The sequence below is a fragment of the Schistocerca serialis genome, chromosome 4 (assembly GCF_023864345.2).
Source record: "Schistocerca serialis cubense isolate TAMUIC-IGC-003099 chromosome 4, iqSchSeri2.2, whole genome shotgun sequence".
NCBI classification, from domain to species: Eukaryota; Metazoa; Arthropoda; class Insecta; order Orthoptera; family Acrididae; genus Schistocerca; species Schistocerca serialis.
In genome coordinates this window covers 445,770,978-445,787,626 of record NC_064641.1, presented here as the reverse complement: position 1 = coordinate 445,787,626, position 16,649 = coordinate 445,770,978, and the positions used below count along the sequence as shown (strand labels likewise).

General features: G+C 39.6%; 1 pseudogene; it reads right to left on the bottom strand.

Annotated features, from left to right (window-relative positions):
* Nucleotides 1–1,312: 1,312 nt before the first annotated feature.
* Nucleotides 1,313–1,430, bottom strand: LOC126476019 (5S ribosomal RNA; annotated as a pseudogene).
* Between the last annotated feature and the right edge of the window lie 15,219 nt (nt 1,431–16,649).

The window sequence follows — 16,649 nt, the reverse complement described above, 5'->3', positions numbered from 1 at the left end:
TACGTAATTAGTAACTGTTTAAATGAGTCGAGAATGAAAGATTTTATTGCATGTGGAGAAACAAAACAGTATTTCGTGAAAGCACCTCAGATCTGGTAGTAACAAGAGTCGTATGACTGGCAATAGGTCTAACATTGAATGAGGAAGTAGGATTGCGGTTAGGCTTCTGTGAACAGAATAGTGAACGTATTATCGTAGAGAAAATACACACGAATCGAACATTCGTCACTGTTTGAAAAACGTGACGCTTTACCGCCAAAAGCTACTGATAAAAATTCCTTACTGAACAATCAGTTTCGGTCCAAGGACTATCATCATGTTCATCAAACATATACATCATACTAGGCCACATAAAATAAATGGCGTTAAATAATAACATCCATGAATTCGTCACTGTTGTCAAACAGTAATGTAAATTACGTCGTCAGTCATAAGAATGTGTCAAACAGTGCATCGATTCATATTACATAAACAGTCAGCATCGACGTCACGGCGGATTTTTACATACTGAAATACTGACGAATTCATGGGTTTTATTATTTGACGCAATTGATCGTCAGGATGAACAAACGTCCCGAGTTTTGTGTACCTTTCAGCATGAATTTGTAACAGCGAATAAATTACTGAACAGGGAGGTAAAAGAAAGTAACTTGATGGTTCAGTGTGAACTGATGTGAAAGTAACTGAAAACATTAAATACACTTGGATCTGATGTTCCGCAAAAAAGTCCGTTCATCTCTGGCAAAGTTTCACACTAATGGTTTTCGACACCAATACTCACAGAGTAAAGTACAGATTCATATTTGAGCCTTTACTGTGAAAGTGGTGTGAGTCCATTTGCAGTCTATAGTTGCGCCTCTCCTAACAAGATTTTCGGCGAACGCAAATGAGATTGAACGGCAGGTTGCAGGTCGCTCAGCCTTAATTGCCTGCAATTTATGCTACCAACATAATAAAGACTTATAACGTTCTACATATCAGCCAGGCGCAATGGACAGTAAATACAATCATTTTCTATGAACCATCAATGAGAGAGCTCTCTGAACAAAAGAGATATGGCATAATCTGTGGTTATTTTAGTAAAAGTCTAACTAAAAACGTAACTCCCTCCGAAAAGGCCTTGAAAGGCCCAATGGTACCGACCGGCAGCCGTGTCATCCTCAGCCCACAGGCGTCAACGGACGCGGATATGGAGGGGTACGTGGTCAGCACACCGTTCTCCCGGCCGCATGGCTGTTTACTAGACCGGAGCCGCTACTTTTCAGTCAAGAAGCTCCTCAGTTTGCCTCACAAGAGCTGAGTGCACCCCGCTTGCCAACAGCGCTCGGCAGAGCGGATGGTCACCCATCCAAGTGCTAGCCGAGCCCGACAGTGCTTAACTTCGGTGATCTGACGGGAGCCGGTGTTACCACTGCGGCAAGGCCGTTGGCTTAGTAAAGGTCAGTGCATTAAAACAGCAGCATCGAGAGTATGATTAAGATCGGCGACTCAAGCCGAGAAACAAGAAAAGCAGCGACACCAGATAAGTGAAGTATGAATACGCGCTCCGCCCTTCGGCGAGAAAAAATATTTGTCAGCACCGGCGTGAAGGTGTTAAATAAAAGTTCAGCTAATCATGTGCTCACGCAGACAACACAACACCACTTCGTCAGTCAATTGCAGGGTCACAACTTTGGAGGTCGCTGAGTGTGGCAGCCATCTGAAACAGAGGTCGACTCTAAGTGTTTCTAATGGTGCCGACTTTCAAACGCCAGTAGCTGGGAGACGGCGGCTAATACATCGCTATCTTACTGTACCTACTTTATTGGGGGGTCCTAACATATTAATTTATGTAGGTTACCAGTTATTAATAATAAGATTAGTACATATGCGGCTCCAAGTGCCTCCTCATAATATCCGTATTTATCCTTGCGCAAATAAGTTTGACTAACACTGTGCTAGAGCATGTGTCTTCACGAGTGGAACAAAACAGGTACTTCAAGCACAATAAACCTCCTATTCATTTCAGTAGGCTTCTAAATTCCGTGACAGATGAATAGGTAGAAATGGACTTGTTCCTTGGGCTCCATACTCACCGTTCCTAATAGCGCTATATTTTCCTTTCTTTGTGATGGCATTTGGAAGCTCTTGTGTACGGAACCCGAGTACATGATGTACAGTCTTCGTGCCCTTACTGTGGAAGGCTGCAGGGCTGTGCGACGGCGGATTGATGCGTGTGTTCCAGCTAACAGAGGGCATTTTGAACACTTAATTTAGGAAAGTGTTTCATGCTGAAGTGTTCTTTTCCTGAGTGTTTGCCATAATGAATGTGATTCTGAAGGAAAGTAGAAAATGAGGTCGACATGAAAATAAACCGTTTGTGGACCTATGTCCATACTACAGATTTTCTTTACCTACGTGTGAGGAATGTTTGCGTACATTTTGGACACACCTTTTTGTTACCTTCTGTATGTTTTCCTGCAGTTACAAGTAAACATTATTGTGCGACCTACAGAGAACGACGAACTGCTGCATACACAATTTGTTACGTCGGTGACTGGAGACACTGTACAGGTATGCTAGTTTTGAAGTACACTCAATGTGAAACGCTTCCGCGGCATGTAGGAACCAAACAGAAAATTTCCCAAAGCAAAGGAGAAAGAGAACCCTTGGTGAAATTTCCCCTTTTTTACAATTATACATGACTGTGCTTAAACTGACACACAATATTTTGTTAGCGCAACGCAATCTGACTTTCAAAATTCCCTACAAAAGAATGGCCCTGACTAACATTAAACTATACCTTTCACAAATCACTTACCTCACAAAAATCTTCGCTGCTCAAGCTACTGCAATACAGCGAGCGCCACTACTGCCAGCTAAATAAAAGATTCAAACTACTGAAGGCACTAACTACTGATAGGGATAGTTAGCAAATGAAAGATATTAATAGAGAACAAACAATGTATTTACCTTAATATCATCACAAGTCATAATATATATATCAGTTCATGACAAATTACAAAACTCCGCCATCTCTCTCCCCAAATCCACCACTGCTGGCGGCTCACCTCCAACTGCGCAACGCTACGCGCTGTTCACATCCAGCTGCCGCTGCCCAACACTACAATGGCAGACAACAATGCAAACTAGCCACAGACTGCACACAGCACAGCCAGTGATTTTCATACAGAGGTGGCGTTACCAATAAAAAAACCTAAACAGCCTACTTACATAGCCCCCATGCTCCCCACAAAAATTTTTAAAAATTGGATTGGGCAGTGGCCAATACAGATTTGAAAAAAAATTTTCATAATTACAATAACAAAGAAATCAAATGCACACACTTATTGATACAATGTTGGTCAAAAGCTAAAAATTTCTCACAGTCCATAAAGACAGTCCACATTGTTCATCACAGTAAAAATGCAGAGTTTTTCTCAAAGTCTGAGCAGTAAAAGAAAATGCACACAGAAGTAGTGGATTTCCGTGCAGTCTTGAAGAAGTAGTGTTGTCCTTCCAGCGGAAAAACAGTGCTGACTCTTGACATGCAGACAGGTAATGCTCCACAACAGAGCAAACCCACAGCAGAGACATTCGACGTTTTGAAGAATATTGGTAGGTAGGTCATCACAGAACAGACCCACTGTAGTCCTGGTAGAGATTACGGTATTGGTGGGCCACCAGAGGTGCAGACCCACTGCAGGCCTTGTAGAAATAATGGTACTGGTGAGTCAGCAAAGGTGTAGACCCACTGTAGTCCTTGTAGAGATAATGGTATTGGTGGGTCATCAAAGATGCAGACCCACCGTAGACCTTGTAGAGATAATGGTACTGGTGAGTCACCAAAGATGCAGACCCACTGTAGTCCTTGTAGAGATAGCCAGCAGCCATCTGTTGTGACTGTGCAGGTGCACAATCACCATTGAAGAGTCTTGCGGATAATATAGCAAGTCCATAACCACCACTTGTGCGCTCACAAAGTTTTTGGAATTGTCGTTAGAACCAGCAATGCTGTTATCCAGTCCCTTGCTGAATCAGTAACACACGTGCAAACACTATCAGTCCCTACTTCTCACATATTGTCCATATACTATGACCAACAGAAACGTGTGCAGTGAAATGTAACGTACAAGTTAATAGTAAGATGAACTGGTGTCAATTACAATTTTATAACATGAGAATACAATTACAAAGGTACAAAATACATCATTAAAGAACATAACAATACAGATAACATTTGTAGTAAAACAGGCGTTACAAAAGAATAGAAATAGACATATACGTCAGTGTTACAGGAATTATGACATGAGTACATACATAAAGGATCACAATAACTTTTGAAACATCAACTTCACACATGAGCATTGAACAGAACAGAATTAATAATGTCTAACATCTTTACAAAGTAAATAACATATTATTAATGCCAATTATATTCGAGGATAACAGTATTCCACATCATAGTGAATGTAGCTTAATATTAAAAGAAGAAAAAATTCTATGAAACTACACAGAGACAGGAAGAAAAATACACAAGGGTACACAAACATATAGTGGGATAACACCAATAGGAAAGGACAGGGTTCGTTGTCAGTGTAACATTTGGTACTGCAGTCCAACCCAAAACTTCATATATCTTTCCTCTTATTTCATCCTTTGTTCCCACCAAAAAAAATTCTATCTAAGCATGCTTTCTGTATTTATATGTTCACACATTTCTTGCCTCAACATTTATTTCCAAGAAAATTCTACCTAAACCTGTTTTCTGTACTTTTTTTGTATAACTTCTGAATGCATTTCTTCCTATTCATCGCAACTCATTCTCTTAGAGGCTACCCCCTCTTAAGCTAACTTAAATCTACTGAGCTCAGATGCGAAACTAAGGGACGAGGCAATGCAGCATCACATAACAAATTATCACAAACAGCAATGACAAAAAAATGCCAATTTGCAAAGCAAGCAGCAGCAAATCTAAATTAACAGATAAAATGCAAAATTACAACTAATATGAGCCAATGTGCAGCAACATGAAAAATCAATGAGTAGTAAAATTGGCTTAGCAGAGTAACACAAATTAAAGTTCAGTAGCACTATGCCTGGCAAACAGCAGCTTATAACTAAACATGACATAGCTCAAGAAGAAAAGATATTACAGTAAAAACAACAATGCAGATAAGGGAAGTGTATATTCACATCTTAATATCTATGTAATTAAAGTGGTGCACCACAACAACTGATTGTAAAAAGAAATATTACCATGTACTTGAAAAGAAAATTACGCGTTGCTGTTACTAGTCCCTTCTTATTGTTCTTTCCTTTCCAAGTGCTCCTTTTTTTTAAAGAATGTGGATTACAAAATTATCATTTAATAGATCTGTTGACAGAAAGTGTTCACATTAGCAAATGCATCTAAGTTTATTTTATAAAACTAATGCTGTAACACATCTGGAAAACAGGTATCAAATGAAATAAGCAATTACGCAAACCAAAGCATAAAAACATCATTCAAAAGCTATGTGGCATTTCGTAAGTTAGTAGAAATTCTCTCAACTCTCATAGAAAGACGCTTGTCATAATCAGGTGTGCAGATGTAAAAATATTTCTCGTCATTTCATTAGGCATTTCAGTAAATATCAGTAAGTACGATATGTTTCCAAGTAATCAGCGTGTCGGATTTGCGATGCTTTCTCTAAGGAATGACAATGGCCAGGATAATGGCCTCCCTTTTCTTTTTTTCTTCCTGTGCTCTGAAAGGCATGCGCTAATGGCTTTTTCTCCAGGCATCTGACACAGCTGGGTGCCCACGACGCATTACGTGCAGGTGGTCACTTACCTTTCTTACGGAAATCTTTACCGCTACAGTGACAGTCTCATATAAAAATATTTCACAGGTCAAGAATTTGCGTTACAAATCTGTAGAAACAAAATGCTATTGATATAACAGTGTCCAAAAAAATTTTCGTCTGCATTGTAAAACATTCACGAATATACACACACATTTCATAACTCTTAAAGTACGTTTCTTGGTTTCCAACATCCTTTTCATAAATCAGAGTCCTTAAACACTACTCATTATTCCTTACCTCATTATACATATACATATTCGTCGACACTTCTTCAATATTTCATCATGAGAAATACGTAGCATAATAAACATTCCTCAATAACATAATACACATCGTCGTCGTAATAATAACATCATAAAACTTCAGTCAAATCTCAAAATCGTCGTAACTTCCTCCAATAATTTCTAAGCCTAAAAAGAATTCTCTGCTCATTTAAATAGTGTCATCTACCTCAAACGTATTTTAAAAATCATGACCCCATACGAAATACATCATTCAAAGCTCTCATAGTATCACAATGGTTCCGAAAAAATATGAGCATTTCACAAAGTACAGACAAAATACAATTTCATAAGTGTGAAGTTAGCCAACTGTGTAATTGCGTAAACATCTGTCACTGACGTAGTAAAATAAATGTTTGTCTCTCTCAGTTAAATAATCAGATAGCTGTGTAATTTGTGTGTTAGAGAAATATGGTACCGATGTGTAAAGTTGTATAAGCAAATACCATATTAGCTAGGGTTCCTTGTGGTTGCCACACACATGGTACACAAAGTAAGCGTGTACCCCCCTGAGGATTAATGTAATTATACCCTCAGGAGTTACAGATTACACCAATGGAATGAAATATATCACGGAAAACTTTCTTTGTAATTCAAAAATCTTTAAAAATAAATATTTTAAGTATAAAATTGATCACTGAAATGCGTGTTCTGTAGCGCTAAATGTGCATCTTGTTGTAAGATAATCTCTGTGGAAGTGTCGTAGTTATTTTCCTCCGAAAGCTAAGTTCTGCAAAAGCCAATGTACTTACCTCATGATAAACAAAAGTGAAATGTTTTGCGTATAGATATCGTAGTTATTATGCTTATTGGCGTGATGAAGAAAGTACTGTACAGTAATGTATTGTTGTGCCACGAAAAAGGCTGTCTCATTGTTGCTATACCACAAAAGTTACTACTAAAACATGTTTTTCTTCCTAGAAGAATTCAGAAAACTGTGCAGATATAAAACAGATACACTGCAAAAGCAACATTGTAAATTTTCACTCATTAGCAGCGTCGTGATAAAACCGTGTAGCTGTCACATAAACTAACCTCTGTGTGATCTGGTATCTCTCAGAAAGCACTTTAAATTCAGAATGTATTTTCAAATAAACCAAAATGTTGCATTAAAATCTCATTAGCAGTACTGGTAAATGTTCTAAGTATGTGAGCCTTATAGTCATTACGTAGTCGTGCAACTAACAAGCAAGAATGTACAACTACAACACTGTGTCGTCTGTTCACTATAACAATGCATTCGTCATTTCTGTTTAAATAAGTTCTCTTGGTTCTTGATTGGATATTTAACTTCAAACATTGTTGTAAAGAGAACTTATTTAAACAGAAATGACGAATGCATTGTTATAGTAAACAGACGTCACAGTGTTATTGTGTGTGTACATTCTTGCTTGTTAGTTGCACGATTATGGAACGAATATAAGGCTTACATACTTAGAACATTTACCAGTACTGCTAATGGGATTTTAATGCAACATTTTGGTTTACTTGAAAATACATTCTGGGTTTAATGTACTTTCTGTGAGATACCAGACGACACAGTAGTTAGTTTAAGTGACAACTACACGGTTTTATCACGACGCTACTAATGAGTGACAATTTACAATGTTGCTTTTGCGGTGTATCTGTTTTATATCTGCACAGTTTTCTGAATTCTTCTGGAAAGAAAAACATGTTTTAGTAGTAACTTTTGTGGTATAGCAACAATGAGACAGCCTTTTTCGTGGCACAACATTACGTTACAGCACAGTACTTTCATCATCACAACAATAAGTGTAATAACTAAGATATCTCTACGCAAAGCATTTCACTTTTGTTTATCATGAGGTAAGTACATTGGCTTCTGCAGAACTTAGCTTTCGGAGGAAAATAACTACGATACTTCCACAGAGATTATCTTACAACAAGATGCACATTTAGCGCTACAGGACACGCATTTCAGTGATCAATTTTATACTTAGAACATTTATTTTTAAAGGTTTTTGAATTACAAAGAAAGTTTTCCGTGATATATTTCATTCCATTGGTGTAATCTGTAACACCTGAGGGTATAATTACATTAATCCTCAGGGGGGTACACGCTTACTTTGCGTACCATGTGTTTGGCAAGCACAAGGAACCCTAGCTAATATGGTATTTGCTTATACAACTTTACACATCGGTACTATATTTCTCTAACTCACAAATTACACAGCTATCTGATCATTTAACTGAGAGACACAAACATTTATTTTACTACATCAGTGACACATGTTTACGCAATTACACAGTTGGATAACTTCACACTTATGAAACTGTATTTTGTCTGTACTTTGTAAACTGTTCATATTTTTCGGAACCATTGTGATACTATGAGAGCTTTGAATGATGTATTTGGTATGAGATCATGATTTTTAAAGTACGTTTGAGGTAGATGACACTATTTAAATGAGCAGAGAATTCTTTTTAGGCTTAGAAATTATTGGAGGAAGTTACGACGATTTTGAGATTTGACTGAAGTGTTATGATGTTATTATTACGACGACGATGTGTATTATGTTGTTGAGGAATGTTTATTATGCTACGTATTTCTCACGATGAAATATTGAAGAAGTGTCGACGAATATGTATATGTACAATGAGGTAAGGAATAATGAGTAGTGTTTAGGGACTCTGATTTATGAAAAGGATGTTGGAAACCAAGAAACGTACTTTAAGAGTTATGAAATGCGTGACTGTATCACAATGCTGACCAATATTTTTTTTGGACACTTATATTTATAGGATTTTGTTTCTACAGATTTGCAACGCTAATTCTTGACCTGTGAAATATTTTTATAAGAGACTGCCATGGTAGCAGAAACTGCTGTCATAAATATTTCCGTACGAAAGTTAAGTGACCACCTGCACGTAATGCGTCGTGGGCACCCAGCTGTGTCAGACGCCTGGAGAAAAAGCCATTAGCGCATGCCTTTCAGAGCACAGGAAGAAAAAAAAAGGGAGGCCATTATCCTGGCCATTGTCATTCCTTTAGAGAAAGCATCGCAAATCCGACACGCTGATTACTTGGAAACATATCGTACTTTCTGATATTTACTGAAATGCCTAATGAAATGACGAGAAATATTTTTACATCTGCACACCTGATTATGACAAGCGTCTTTCTAAGAGAGTTGAGAGAATTTCTACTGACTTACGAAATGCCACATAGCTATTGAATGATGTTTTTATGCTTTGGTTTGCGTAATTGCTTATTTCATTTGATATCTGGTTTCCAGCTGTGTTGCAGCATTGCTTTTATAAAATAAAATTCATTTGCTAATGTGAACACTTTCTGTCAACAGATCTATTAAATAATTATTTTATGATCCACATTCTTTAAAAAAGGAGCACTTGGAAAGGAAAGAACAATAAGAAGGAACTAGTAACAGTAACACATAATTTTCTTTTCAAGTACATGGTAATATTTCTTTTTACAATCAGTTGTTGTGGTGCACCACTTTAATTACATAGATATTAAGATGTGAATATACATTTCCCTTATCTGCATTGTTGTTTTTACTGTAATATTTTTTCTGCTTGAGGTATGTCATGTTTAGATATAAGTTATTTCTGCTGCTATTTGCCAGGCATAGTGCTACTGAACTTTAATTTGTGTTACTCTGCTAAGCCAGATTTATTTTTTTGTTGCTGCACATTGGCTCATATTAGTTGTAATGTTACATTGCTTGGTAATTTAGATTTACAGTAGCTTGCTTTGCAATTTTCCAATTTTTTGGTCATTGCTGTTTGTGTTACTTATTTTGTGCTGCTGCATTGCCTCGTCCCTTAGTTTAGCATCTGAGCTCAGTAGATTTAAGTTAGCTCAAGATGGGGTAGCCTCTAAGAGAATGAGTTGCGATGAATTGGAAGAAATGCATTGAGAAAACAGGTTTAGGTAGGATTTTCTTGGAAATAAATGTTGAGGTAAGAAATGTGTGAACATATAAATACAGAAAGCATGCTTAGATAGAATTTTTTTGGTGGAAACAAAGGATGAAATAAGAGGAAAGATATATGAAGTTTTGGATTGGACTGCAGTACCAAATGTTACACTGAAAACGAACCCTACCCTTTCCTATTGGTGTTATCCCACTATGTGTTTGTGTACCCTTGTGTATTTGTTTTCTTCCTGTCTCTGTGTAGTTTCATAGAATTTTTTTCTCTTTTAATATTAAGCTACATTCACTATGATGAGGAATACTGTTATCCTCGAATATAATTGGCATTAATAATATGTTATTTACTTTGTAAAGATGTTAGACATTATTAATTCTGTTCTGTTCAATGCTCATGTGTGAAGTTGATGTTTCAAAAGTTATTGTGATCCTTTATGTATGTACTCATGTCATAATTCCACTGATGTATATGTTTATTTCTATTCTTTTGTAAAGCCTGTGTTACTACAGATGTTATCTGTATTGTTATGTTCTTTAATGATGTATTTTGTACCTTTGTAATTGTATTTTCATGTTGTAAATTTATAATTGTACAGACACCAGTTCTTCAAATTAAGTTACATTTCACTGCACACGTTTCTGTTCGTCATAGTATATGGACAATATGTGAGAAGTAGGGACTGTTCGTGTTTGCACGTGTGTTAATAATTCTGCAAGGGACTGGATAACAGCATTTCTGGTTCTAAGGACAATTCCAAAAACTTTGTGAGCGCACAAGTGGTGGTTATGGACTTGCTATATTATCCGCAAGACTCTTCAATGGTGATTGTGCACCTGCACAGTCACAACAGATGGCTGTTGGTTATCTCTACAAGGACTACAGTGGTCTACATCTTTGATGATCCATCAATATCATTATTTCTACAAGGACTGCAGTGGGTCTGCATCTTTGGTGGCCCACCAATACCGTAATCTCTACCAGGACTACAGTGGGTCTGTTCTGTGATGACCTACCTACCAATATTCTTCAAAACGTCGAATGACTCTGCTGTGGGTTTGCTCTGTTGTGGAGCATTACCTGTCTGCATGTCAAGAGTCAGCACTGTTTTTCCGTTGGAAGGACAACACTACTTCTTCAAGACTGCATGGAAATCCACTACTTCTGTGTGCATTTTCTTTTACTGCTCAGACTTTGAGAAAAACTCTGCATTTTTACTGTGATGAACAATGTGGACTGTCTTTATGGACTGTGAGAAATTTTTAGCTTTTGACCAACATTGTATCAATAAGTGTGTGCATTTGATTTCTTTGTTATTGTAATTATGAAAAAATTTTTTCAAATCTGTATTGGCCACTGCCCAATCCAATTTGTAAAAATTTTTGTGGGGAGCATGGGGGCTATGTAAGTAGGCCTATCGCCACCTCTGTATGAAAATCACTGGCTGTGCTGTGTGCAGTCTGTGGCTGCTTTGCATTGTTGTAATACTCGTCATTGTAGTGTTAGGCAGCTGGCTGTGAACAGCGCGTAGCGTTGCGCAGTTGGAGGTGAGCCGCCAGCAGTGGTGGATTTGGGGAGAGAGATGGCGGAGTTTTGTAATTTGTCATGAACTGATATATATATATTATGACTTGTGATGATATTAAGGTAAATACATTGTTTGTTCTCTATTAATATCTTTCATTTGCTAACTATCCCTATCAGTAGTTAGTGCCTTCAGTAGTTTGAATCTTTTATTTAGCTGGCAGTAGTGGCGCTCGCTGTATTGCAGTAGCTTGAGCAGCGAAGATTTTTGTGAGGTAAGTGATTTGTGAAAGGTATAGTTTAATGTTAGTCAGGGCCATTCTTTTGTAGGGAATTTTGAAAGTCAGATTGCGTTGCGCTAACAAAATATTGTGTGTCAGTTTAAGCACAGTCTTGTATAATTGTTTAAAGGGGACGTTTCTAAGGGGAAGTTTCATTGGTACAGTGGCGGGGATTGGTTGATAGAAATCTTCAACTCAGCCAATCGTTACGACGCTGACCGACGACCTCGTCTTACGGAAGGAGTCGAAAGGAAAACTAAGTCATTACGTGGACTGAGGGAATTCTACAATAAGATGTGGACTCCAGGAGGCTGAGGGAGAAACCTCGGAGTCGAACATCGGGTACGAACTGACGCCCGTCTCCAGACCAAGACGGCCACACAATACAGGCAAGCGGCCCAGCTCGGTCGACAACAGGTATAACGTTTTCTTACTGAATTGGAAACGAATAAACGACCATGTCGATAACTGTCATAACAGCAGCATTCTTCACGCAAGCCAAGCAACGTAATGTGCTTCCCAACTTTCGACCTAGTTCAAGCGACCATGAGAGCAATGGGCAGTGTTTAGGTAAGTTCATAGAGTTCCGCATCACAATCGGTAAGAGCCGTCACCCGCGTAGCATCACTTTGTTGTCCATCTACCTGCCCATCTGCAGTTATCAAGTAGAAATTTTTCTCAGATGTTGAAGTATACGGTTCTACGATTCCTTGGCAGTGCAAAAAATTTAAGCTTCTTAGTCGATGCAGTCAAAAGATAGAGTCCTTTATGTCACATATTTTGATACTCGCAAAATCACTCATCAGCACATACAGATGAAACATCAATATACATAATTGTTTCTACCGAACTCTGACTAGATAAAACATTATAAATGTATGTTTATACACTGACAGATCATGCGAAGTGAACAGCGTCTTCGTTCTGGTGGCAATGTGTTGTCCACAAAGCACTGATCACTGCATAATATCGCGATGGACAGCCGAATATTGTGTGGTCTATGACCTCCTGCGTGCAACAGTCACACAGAGACGAGTCAGTCAGTTGTTGCCGATAGAGGAGGCAGTTGCATTTTATTAATTGTGGCATTTTAATTTATTACACTTGTACCGCTCCTCTTTAGTTACGACTTCACATAACAATTAATCGATACGTCGCTTAAGTTTTTTCATAGGTGTCATATGATTTTACATTCAGTTTATTCTCTGTATGGCTGTTAAAGCTATCTGATGTTTTTATGGCACTTTATCGATGTATAGACAGTTTGACACTTCACTCCATAGGTATGAGAGTCTTATTTTCTGTGACGTTTGTGCTCATGTTCGTGTCCTTGCTTTGTATTTCGGCCTAAGTCTGAGTAGAACTTGCTGTATCATAGATGGAAAAACTTTTTCATTAGTATTTCTCAAACTGTATTCTTGTTTTCGCCACAGCTGTGTTCTGATGATGTTGTATCGAAACGCGTGATAATGAATAAATTAATTTGCGATCAAGAAATTTCCAAAATCGTATCCTGTATAGTCGTAATCATTTGTAGTCAAAGCGGAGCCGGAACATGCTGACCAGAAACTTTCTGTTGTGCGTACCAGAGGAGTACCAACGTTGTGTTGTCATGCTTGGTGGTATGGTTGCGTAACGTCTTCGCCTATTATTGTACCAAAAGGTACTGATTAAGCGCTGCACGTCGATCCGAATGTCCGTGTGAGAAACAGGCTCGCACGTCTTGGTCCCATGGTCGACGGTACTCTTAACGAGAGCTTCGACAATTTCATTGCCCCTGATACCGCCATGAACCTTTACCCACAAAATGTAATGGTGCTGAAGTTCTGTAGTTCTGTGTATAATTTAGTATACCACATAACTGTTGGTATTATTGACAACATGATTCCACTTGAGCAACAATTCTAATAGAGCGCCTCAGACTTATGATTTAGCGTCATCTACGTCGCCAGCACATTTAAATCCCACTAGTATTGCAGTTAGCTCCGGTGTAACTACTGAGAGTACCAGAGGGAGTTGATTACTATGGTGTGTCTATTCGTCATTATACGCTTCATCGCCATCTACAGTAGGTGGCCAATCTTTGTATTGAGAATGTGCATGTTCACATGCACTTAAAAAGTCCATTAGCTGTTTAGGAAATTACATAGAATATATATTACCCCTTTTTATGTCTCAGCTGAAATCTGCAGCCTAATTCCCTCCAAATCCCTTATAAACAATTTGATGTAGCTTTAAGTCTAGGTCTGGCGCTCAGGGCAGGTCGTTGTTGTGAGACGGCAGGTGATTTATGAGAAGCTAAGGTAACCTAAGCCCGTCGTCTATGGGTAGCGTCTTTGATTATAAATCAAAACGTCCTCGATCCCAGGATCGAAACCCGCCTCCGCTTAAAATTCGAATAACAATGAGCATTGGTGGCCGAAGAATTCCAGTATTACAAGTCACCCCCATTCTGCCGACGGCCTCGTCAAAGAGGACGGAGAAGCGGACAGAGGTTCAGCTTACTCTCTTGCCCTTGGGATGGGAAGTTGCCCTTAAAGGCGGAGGAATCAGCAGTGACCAACGGCATGAGGATGCAGAAGGAAATGGAAAAAACTGCATTAAATACACATAATGTGTATCCACAGGATATGTGGCCTGTAATTCAGAAAGGGTCATGATGATCTCTCCATTGGCAAAAGATTGCGGAATAGTCCCCCATTCGGGTCTCCGGGAGGGAACTACCAAAAGGGGAGGTGACATTCTTAACTCCAAAATCCCACAGAAGGTAAAAATTGCTTTCGTTGCTCCTCTGCCTTATCTGAAATCAAATCGATCTTCCCCAATATACGTATCCACTTTTCATTTTTAGTCTGCTTTTAACTCTATTAATATTTTAGACATGTTACATATGTTACTTTAAAATTCTCAAGTCTGAGGAATAAGACACATTTCAACAGATTTATGGTAGCTAAACATAATGTCATTTCTCTTGGTGTGTATGCGTTTGTATCTGAGGAGTTCAAACATTCTGCGCTACTTCCCAGGGTCGGACGCTTTTTCTACGTCACGAAGTCCTTTGAAACGGTATAGTTGGATTATACGATTGGTTGCTGTGAACTCAGATGGCGCTCGTTCTGTACGCAGGTGGTGCCGCCCCCCGGCACGGTTTCTTCGCGTCGGCGCACGCTGGAATGCGCCTCGGCGCTGCAGGTGGGGGCGGCGGGGGCTGTGCCGGGCGCGCTGGGTCTGCCCCCGGGGCACGCGCCGCGACGCCAGGGCTCGTTCCGGCGCCAGCAGCAGCAGCTGCAGCACCCTCGGCCGCCCCTCATGTTCTGCCGCCGCCGCCAGAGCTGGCCGGAGGTGGACCAGCAGGCCACGTCGGGGTAAGTCTCCCCACCGACAACGGCACCTGCTGCCAGCTCCTGAGCGCCCTAGTTCAACACGACAGTTACGGCGCAACCGCCAGCATAACAGAGTTGGCGTCTCGAAAAGTCGGCGGCAGAGGGTACTACGCCTCACCATTGTTAATTTATTAAGACGGCACTTACGCATGACATTTCTTCCAGAGCAGTCGAAATCAGTTCAGCGTCAAATGTTTACCTCACTTGTAGTATAGATTTACTGACACAAATGCTTCTGCAGAAATTATTGAAGTTTCTCTAACGGAAACGAATTAACTTAGCTTGTACTTCAACTAAAAGTGACACACAACTACATCTCACTAGTGATAAATGTACGCTGTCTGTTCAATAGTATCCTGATACCCCTGAGCAACGCAGAATGGACTACTAAATGTCATTAGAGGCGCGTACGTCAATATAAAAGAGGCAGGGACCTTTTTCTTTTTTTTTTAATTTCTTCGTGAGAAGAAATAGCAAAGGAACAGTTCGGTCAAAAAGGGCAGCGGTTTCAAACGTACTCTAATCATTGGTTGTCACATGAGTAACAAATCAATCGAGGATAATAGTTAAACTCTGCTACAGACGGACGAGGCGACAGATGATAAGGTAATAATGAAGCGGAAATGCCAAAAATCGAATGAAAACGGCGGAAGCAATCAATCGTGACTTCCATTACGTTACCAGCAGTCCAGTTAATGCAATGGCTCCATGTAGGCAGTTAAACAGAATGGTATGGACTGGCCGAGCAGTTCCTCGTAAGCCACGCGTTTTTCTAGTCAACGATAAGTGATGCTTTAGATTGTACAAAGGGTGACGTCACTGGAGAATGGATGGCTGGTAGCGAGTGATCTGAGTGATGTAGCCGGTGGCAATCCAATGGATTGGTTTGGTCTTGGGTCTGGTGAATGGATGGAGAAAGTTACCTGCAATCGTTTGCGGTGTCAACGTTTAAGTGCGGAAGAGGTGGCGTTTGGCGTATTTAGGATGTGGTTCCCGTATTGCGCTCAAGAAAACTTTAAATTCGAAAGGAAGATAAACACATTTTACAGCATAGTGCACGTCGTACAGCAGAGGAACTTATCGGCGACGACGACTGCTTGTACCAGCATGACAGAGCACCGTGTCATGAGGTAACGTCTCGGAGGCAAGGTTTTGTGGACAACTGGCCTGCCCACAGTCCCGCGCTGAACCCAGTGGAACACCTTGCTATGATAGAATGTCCACTTCTTGCTGGACTCCAACATCCGTTACTACCTTCTCTGGCTTCTGCTTTTGAGGAAAAATCGGATGCCGTTCCTTCACAGATGTTCAGATTCGTCATTGAAAGTGTCCCCAAGAGAGAGCACGCAGTCATAACGGCGAAGGGTGGACAAACCCCATATTAATATCCACTGATGTGTGTCCATATGCTGTTGATCAGATACTGTGTACACGTTA